Source organism: Grammomys surdaster, unplaced genomic scaffold (assembly GCF_004785775.1).
Source record: "Grammomys surdaster isolate TR1022 unplaced genomic scaffold, NIH_TR_1.0 140, whole genome shotgun sequence".
Taxonomy (NCBI): Eukaryota; Metazoa; Chordata; class Mammalia; order Rodentia; family Muridae; genus Grammomys; species Grammomys surdaster.
In genome coordinates this window covers 2,147,871-2,155,700 of record NW_021604598.1, presented here as the reverse complement: position 1 = coordinate 2,155,700, position 7,830 = coordinate 2,147,871, and the positions used below count along the sequence as shown (strand labels likewise).

At 54.9% G+C, this 7,830-nt stretch overlaps 1 long non-coding RNA gene across 1 annotated transcript; it reads left to right on the top strand.

The window, feature by feature from the left end:
* Positions 1–2,017: 2,017 nt before the first annotated feature.
* Positions 2,018–3,935, top strand: LOC114618128. The gene is made up of 3 exons (XR_003710923.1): positions 2,018–2,128; positions 2,399–2,460; positions 3,643–3,935. It is a non-coding gene; the product is annotated as an uncharacterized LOC114618128 (long non-coding RNA).
* Positions 3,936–7,830: the final 3,895 nt, after the last annotated feature.

The window sequence follows — 7,830 nt, the reverse complement described above, 5'->3', positions numbered from 1 at the left end:
ATATACATGCATACACACACAACATACACACAACATATATACATGCACACACACAGGCACACACACACAACATACACACAGGCACACTCACGCGCATGTGTGCACGCACACATTCACACGACATACACAGTATTAAAAACTTATAATGAATAAAATGCAATGTACTAAAAAACAAGGCTCAGAGAAAAACCATCCTTGCTCCTAGATCACAGAGGGAAGAAGCCATTCAAATCTTCTCTCCTGTTCTGGAGTGGAGACCCGAATCTTTCTGTCATTTTGATCTTGTTATTTATCTGTGACCTTGGCCATATCACTCTGGGTAAAGAAATTCATGGGGACAGCTCAAGGGTTAAGAGTCGGCACCAGTCTTGCAGAGAATGGGAGACTGAATCCCAGCACCCTCCTGTAACTGCAGTTCCAGATGATCCCACACTTCGGGGCTCTGTAGGCGCCTGTAGGTGCCTGTACTCACAGGCATATGCCCACCCACAGACACATATAATTTTTAAAAATTCAAATAACAAGGCATGGAGGCACACACCTGTAACCCAGTACTCAGGAAGCAGAGGCAGGAAGATCTCTGCAAAATCAAGGCTAGCCTGGTCTATCCAGCCAGCTGCAGGACAGCCAAGATGTCCTACACAGGGAGATGCTGTCTCAAAAAGCAAAAGAAAACAAGTCAGGTGAGGTGAGACAGACCTTCAGTCTCAGAACTCCAGAGGACAAAGACAGTATGGTCTCTGAGAGTTTCAGGCTAGCTTGGTCTACACAGCAAGTTCTAGGACAGCCAGCGCTATATAGTAAGAACTTGTCTCAAAAAAAAAATCTACAGCCAAGGATGTTGTGAGCTGTACCCCAGAGGAGGTATATCAGGAGGTTGCTGGGACCTAGGCCTCACTCAGACTGGGGAGGGCCGGGAATTGTTCCTGGGCCAACTTTTCTTTCAAGTTCCTCTGGGAGTGTCCACCAAGTGGCTATTCCCGCTACAGTGGCCTAAGTAGCATGAAGTTAGGGGATGCGGCCCTGTCCCAGACTGTGGTTGGCCGGCCTGGCGCCCAGCTCCCAGAGGTATTCAATAAACGTGAAATAATAATGAGAGTCAAGACTGTTTCTCGCAGTCCAGCAGAGGGCGCTCCCAGAGCCCAGTTCCCAGCACAGGGGCAGGCCTGTGGGAGCGCAGCAGGGACCACAAGGGCAGAGGAACCCAGTGGAATCAGACATCACCCACCAAAGAGACACTAGCCCGGTTGTATGTACGTCCCTGGTGGGGGGTGGGGGGAGCCAGAAAGCGCTCCTCTGGGTAGATAGAAAGTGGAAAGGTCCAATGAGTGGTAAGAGGCCAACTCTGTGCCCCCTCTCTCCCCTCGCCTGCCTCTGCCTTTCCTCGCCTTCCATCTGTCTTTGACAGATCACAGTGAGCCTGTGACTCAGCCCCATAGGCCGTGCCAGGAACGCTATCTCACGTACACCCCCATCCCCTACCCCGGGCCAGATCTGAGGACTGAGTGCAGAGGCCACCTCAAATTTAAAAAGTGCCTTCCCTGGGGGGTGAGGTCTTATCAGCCTAGTGGGGTGACTGCACCCTTCTCTGTGCTAGTTACCTTTACTCCACAATGGAGAGTGGCGGGGATCCCCTGTGGGTGCAGAAGCTGAACTGTGTATGTTCTTGGTCCCCTTCCTCTTTCTGTGCAGGACGCTGGCACCAATGCCATCTCTCAGTCCACAGCCACTCAACTGTCCCAGCTGCGGCCTCCACAGGCCACAAACTCCCGCAGTGAAACTGAAACCCGGAGCTGATTCAGGGACAGGCGGAGATTCCTGTTTCTGATTTCTCACTACAGGACAAGCCGACTTCACTGTGGCGTCCTCTGTTTTCCTCTAAGTCCAGGGCCTCCGGCAACAATCTCTGTAAAACCCTTCTCACACTGATTCACCAGGGCTCTCTCCTGGGTAGTGCCTAACTGGAAGGCACGGTTCAGAGGACGCTCCTGCAAAGGCACCTGGGAGACCTGAACCAGAAACTTGGAGGCACTTGTCTGAGATTGACGTAGGAGGAGGGAATTTTTGACCTCTTTGATCTGCAGTCCCCTCACCAGTCCAACAGGGATCCTCGCTGGCAAGGAGGGAGGTAAAGAGGTAAAGGGGAGGGTTGGAGAAAAGCAGAAAAGGCCCCAGGAGTGAGCCATTAAGGAAAGGGCACAGGGGTTATAATTACTACCACTCAGCCACTGTTCACCAGACAACCGCGGGAGGTGGGGGGGGGGGGTGGCAGGAGGTCCCCAGGGCCTTAAAAGGGAATAGGGCCTGATTTCTGGAGCTCCACCCCCTGCACCCTCATAGAGGCTCCAAGTCTCAGGCTTGGCATTTCCTGTTGATGTGAGGTTTGTTTTTTTTACAGCTTCTCTCTCCTAGTTCCCTCTGGAAGAAAAAAAATCTTAGGAGCCTGACACTTGCTTCCTGGTAGGGACTCAAGCAGCTGGGGTTGGGGATTACTAAGAGAGGGGAGTGTCCTTGGAGAGCTGTAGGAACTGTGGGGTCCCCAGAAAGATGTAGGTAGACTTGCAGTCAGTCTAAGGGGGCTTCGTTTTTGGACTCTGGCATGAGAAGCCCAGATGTGATATCTTACAGATGCTCCAAGGGAACAGGCAGTTGTGAGTGAATGTATGATGTCAACCACCCAGGGGCCTGGTGAACTCACAGTCAGAGCCTGGGGCTCCATTTACAGAGGCTGTAATCATTGGGACTATCTATGTCAGGAAGACACTAGTAATTAGGGTACCCAGGGCAGATGATGCATGGCTTATCAGCCAAAATACTGACTGTTAGAGCTGTCACTAGACACAGGTGACAGCATGACTGAGCTGGATAAACTGGTGCACATCTGTCGTCTCAGCACTCAGGAAGTCAAAGCACGACCAACACAAGTTCAAGGCCAGCCTCAGCTAGCCACAACGGTGGTGACACTGTCTCACAGGGTCTCAGGGAAGGTAGGCACATATCACAGCCCCAAACCTCTGAGTCTATGGAACATATCCTGCCACCAAGGAGGTGTCCCCTGGAACATGGAAACTGTCCTTTATTTGCTGTCCTGGAAGCAAACAGTCACTATGTTTCACAAGGACACAGTTACTCTGTCACCACCACAGACACTATGCCAGAGCCAGCCATCACTGTCACCATGTCACAACTGCACTATGTGGAGTGCAGATACAGCCATGGTGTTACAGCTCTGTGACAGACACCAACATAGTCACCCTGGGACAGTTACAGAAGCCCAGAAGCACAATGCCACTGTCACAATCACAGTCTTCACAGCAGAGTGAGGCAGAGCCCTGAGTGCAGGCTGCCCCAGCCTGTCACACACAACTGAAGACCCCTCCCTGAGACTACCATGGCAGGAGTCCCAGCTGCTCCACACCTTCATCTGTCACTTCAGAGAGGAGGGAATTCTTCTTTGATGGGACCTCACATGCCCTTGGCACAGGTCCATGGGGCACCTTGGGGTGCCACGAAGCCCTAACTGCCTGGATGGGGCTTGTTCCAAGTCATAATACAGGTCTGGGCAGTGCTCCCCATAAGATCCCCTAGATTCCTACCGCCAGATACTATAGGGCTGCCCTGATCCAATTCTCCACCCACTAGAAGAACCTAGTGTGCTACCCCATCGGAAGTATCCAGCGTGGTTCCTCAGGCACCCCTTATCGAATGCTCCCTAGGATACCCTACAATGACTCCAACCCTCGGTAAGTATCTCCAAGTGGTACTCCCTTTCCAGCAGCTGCTCTGTACCTTTACTGGCTAAGCTTGTACAGAGCCCCAAAACAGCATGAATTCCCCGGACTCTCAACTTTACCCTGAATCTCCTATAAGTAAAAGGGCTTCTGGTGCAGTGGCGCCCCCTCTCTCCACCCACGCGGGTCATGCTGACCCCCAACCCGCCCCACAGCGCCCCCTTTGGCCAGCTTTGCGCGTGGCGCCCCTCAAGCGCTTGTGCGCTCCGCGCGCCGGGGGAGTCTCACCGCCTACTGCTGCCTCCGCTGGTACCAGTGCCGTGGAAGGACGAGGGCCAAGACATGCGGGTAGTCCGCAGGCCTGGCCTGTCGCCAGTGTCCACGGCGTCGGCGCGCTCTATGGGCCGGTGCGGCGAGCGCTCTGTCTCTGAGCGCTCAGCACTGTCCGAGTAGCCGCGCTGCTGGATGCGGATCGGGGTCCTCGGCTGCCGCCACAGGTGCTGGGGGGGCGGCTTCAGGGTGGCCTGGCCCTCCCGGGGCCCGGGAAGAGAGAGAGACAGGCTCCTCTCCGAGGGGGCGGCCGGAGGCTCCATGGCTCCCGCTCTGTCTTGTGGGGCGCCTGGGGGCAAAGCGTCCCCTGGCCTGTCCGAGCTCAGTGGCGCCACGGCCGAGGTGCTTGGGGACCCACGGGAGCTCCTGGCCTCAGTGGGGCCATGGCGCCTAAGGGCGGAGAACGCGGACGGCGGCGGCGCCGGTGTCCTCCTGGCGCTTGGAGCCCGCTGCGCTCTCGGAACCCGGCGCCAGCCGCGACTCCCCGCCCCGGCCCGCCCCTCCCTGCCCCCCGCCCGCCCGGCGACAGTCACCGCGCCACCCCCCTCCTCCTCCTCCAAGGAGAGGAGGGTGGCGGTCCTCCACACCCACGCACAGCCCAATCCCGCAGGGGAGGGGGCGCCAACGCGCGCCAATCTTCAAGAGCCCTTTGGAGCAGCAAGCACGCACAGGGACCGAAGAGTTAAAGGGTTAATGGCATCAGGACAGAGACATCCGACTGGTTGGCGGGGTGTCACTCAGCCGCATCCATCAAGGCTGGGGCGGAGTCAGGGGCTGTCGTATCCTAGAACGTCTCTAGAACCCCAGTCACCCTTTCTCCCCTTTTTGAGGAGTGGTCCTCGTGCCACGAAGACGCGGTGTATGCAAGCCAGCAATATTGCACGCAGGACCATGACGGCGTGTGGCTCCTCCATCGCCTGGCGGGATGTGAGCGCACGTGGCCTCTTCCGAGGGTTGTCTATGTTTTCGATGCCGCCTGGAAGTGAGTGCGCGCACGTGGTGGCTGCTCCCGCTGCTGCTGTCGGGGGTGTAAGAATGCCAGCGCACGTGTGCCGCCCGTCGGGAGGGCGGAGCGTCCCGTGGGGTCTGTTCCGGTGGCCCAGGACTGTGCACACCTTCCCACGCACTCCGGCGCTGTATTGTGATTATGATGGGAGGGTGCTGGTGCGAGTTGTGCACGCGATTCTTCTTCAGTTGTCTGGCTGTGACTGAGGACGCGTGCTGCTGTGTGGTCGGCCTGGAGGTCTCTTGAGGTATGGGGGTGTGTCCTTTTGGGTCCCCCTGTGGCTAATATATAGGTATCGCTACCTCTTTTTTATCTTTCAATTTTTTATTACATTATTTTTGTGTGTATGTGTATGGACACTCGTGTCCCCCACTTCATCATCCAAATGCAACATATCTCAACTCCTGCAGCAAGATTTGGTCCAGCTGTGCACCCTCAGTCCTTTGCGAATACCCATTAGATGCCGTGGAGAGGAGAGGTCAGAGGACATTGTGCGAAAGTCAATTCTCTCTGAAAGATTCCCTGGTGGGCCTCGGGAAGCGAACTCAAAATAGGCAAGCTTGGAGGCAAACGCCCTTACCCACTGAGAACCCCGCTGGCCCAATCGCCGCCCCCTCTTCTTTTAATTTTTAGAGACTTTAAGCTCTTCTTCAAAAGGTAAACTGAGGCAGATGGGAGGGGTAGCTGGGATAGGAGAGCCTTGGAGGGTGAACCCCACCCCTGTCGTTTTCAGGCGAGTAATCAGTCGGAGCCTCTTCCCCGCGTCCCCCGCCCTCAGAACCCCCCTTCCGGCACCTAAATCCGGAGTTGCCGTGACTCACGCTCCCGCCTCCCTCAGCGCCGTGCCGAGCGAACGAGCAAAGAGCGAGTGGGAATCCGAGCGTTTCCCTATCCCTCCTCCCGGCTCTGGCTGAGCCCCGATGGCTGCTGGGTTTGGGGGTGGGGTGCTATGCGCCCTCGTATCCCACTTCCCTCCTAGGCTAGATCGCTGCTCAGACGCTGCAATGTCCCTTGGTCCAAGCCCTCTCCCCAGTACATCACCTCTCCTAGTCGCTAGAGGGACAGGCCTTGTATTCTTGCCTCCATCCCCGTTCTTATTAACACACAGGCAACAAACCTTTCCCAATTTCCAACTTCCTCAACCACTTTTCTCTAGCTGGAGGGGACTCCTAGCGTGGGCGAAGGAACGCGGCGGCGTAAGAACTGGCCCCCCACCAACAGCCCCAGGTGTTCCCCAAAGCCAGAACTGTATCTGTCCGCTACTTTTCTCAGGAACCTTCCCCCAAGCATCTAAACGGGATTTGATGATGCCCAGCTGTACCTTGTAACCTCGGCCCCAGCTCTGGATGAGTGTCACAGGGCTGTGAACCTGGAGGCGGGGAATGGGGGAGGGCCAGGTCTCCGCTGGGCTGCTGGTAAAAGGCTCTGGGCCAAGACTGGTATTTGAAGGCTCAAGGACTGAGGTGAATTAAGCGGGACTTGAACTAAATAAAGGCTGGAGTGTGGGAGAGGGTACTTTTTTCTCTCATCTGGAAATAAGTATCATGGCTTAAGCAGAGACCCTAGAACCCTCCAAAGGAGTGGATGGGGGTTGGGGATAAGATAGATTGCCATTACAGAGATAGGGGACCAGGGTAGCTGAGTCTGGGCAGTCCGAGCCTGCTCAGCTCTTTGGCTCTCTAACTGAGCTCTTGCCAAGACGTTGGGGCAGGGCTAAGGTGCCCTGGGAGGACTCAGATGAGAAATAGCTAGAAAGCACAACCCGTGGGCTGGTGAGATGGCTCAGCAGGTAAAGGTGCTTGCTGCCAAGCCTAACCACTTGAGGTAGATCCCCAGGACCCACATGGTAGAGGGAAAGAACCGAATCTTAAAATTTGTCCTTTGACTGAAACACAGACACACAATAAATAACTAGGTAAATAAATAAATAAATAAATAAACAAAAATAAATAACAAAATAAAAAATTTTAAGAAAAAAATGCAGATAGGGCTTAGCCTTTTTTCAAACACCCTAAACCTTAGACCTACTCCAAGATGCTACTGCCATCCTGGTTAAAGCTGAGAGACGTAGAATACTGCCAGCAGGGAAACTGAGGCAGCTGCACCACACACAAAGGCCAGCCCCTCCATTCTGAATTTAGTAGGCATCCTGAAGGCTCTGGAGGAGTGCAAAACCTTTTCATCCATGTAGGCCCCTGCTGACTCAGGCATCTTAGGAAAAGGTTCCTGAGGCTGCCAGGGCTCCTCCTAGAAGAGCTGCCACAAATAAATCAGCAGGCTTCAGACTTGTAAGCTACATTTACAAGACGTTGGGAGCCCTGGAAGGGCTCCTGGTTGGCTTAATTCTTCCATGCTTACCTCCCAGTCTGATCCCCCTCCTGCCTACCTCCTGGCATGTGTTCTGGTGATGAATATTCGAGGCAGTATCACCCAGTACTTGGGCCTTGGCATCGCAGGGACTCCAGGATCCGAAGAGTCTGGCTAAGCCCAGCCCGGACCAGGGCTTGATGAGAGATGGTGGTGCAGGTCGGCCCCAAGCATGTTGGCACAGCAGGACTCTGAGGTCTCTCGGGAGCTCTGTGGAGGGACATAGGTGGAATTGGGGCTTGTCTTACAGGTCTAATTGCCAGGAGGAATACAGCTCCTTAGGTACCCCAGAGAGCAGCTAATGGGCACATACAGGCTTCTCGTTGCTGAGCCGCTCGTGGAGAATACCCTCACACACTTAGGTGAGAAAGAGTCCCTTTAAGCCATAGTAATTTG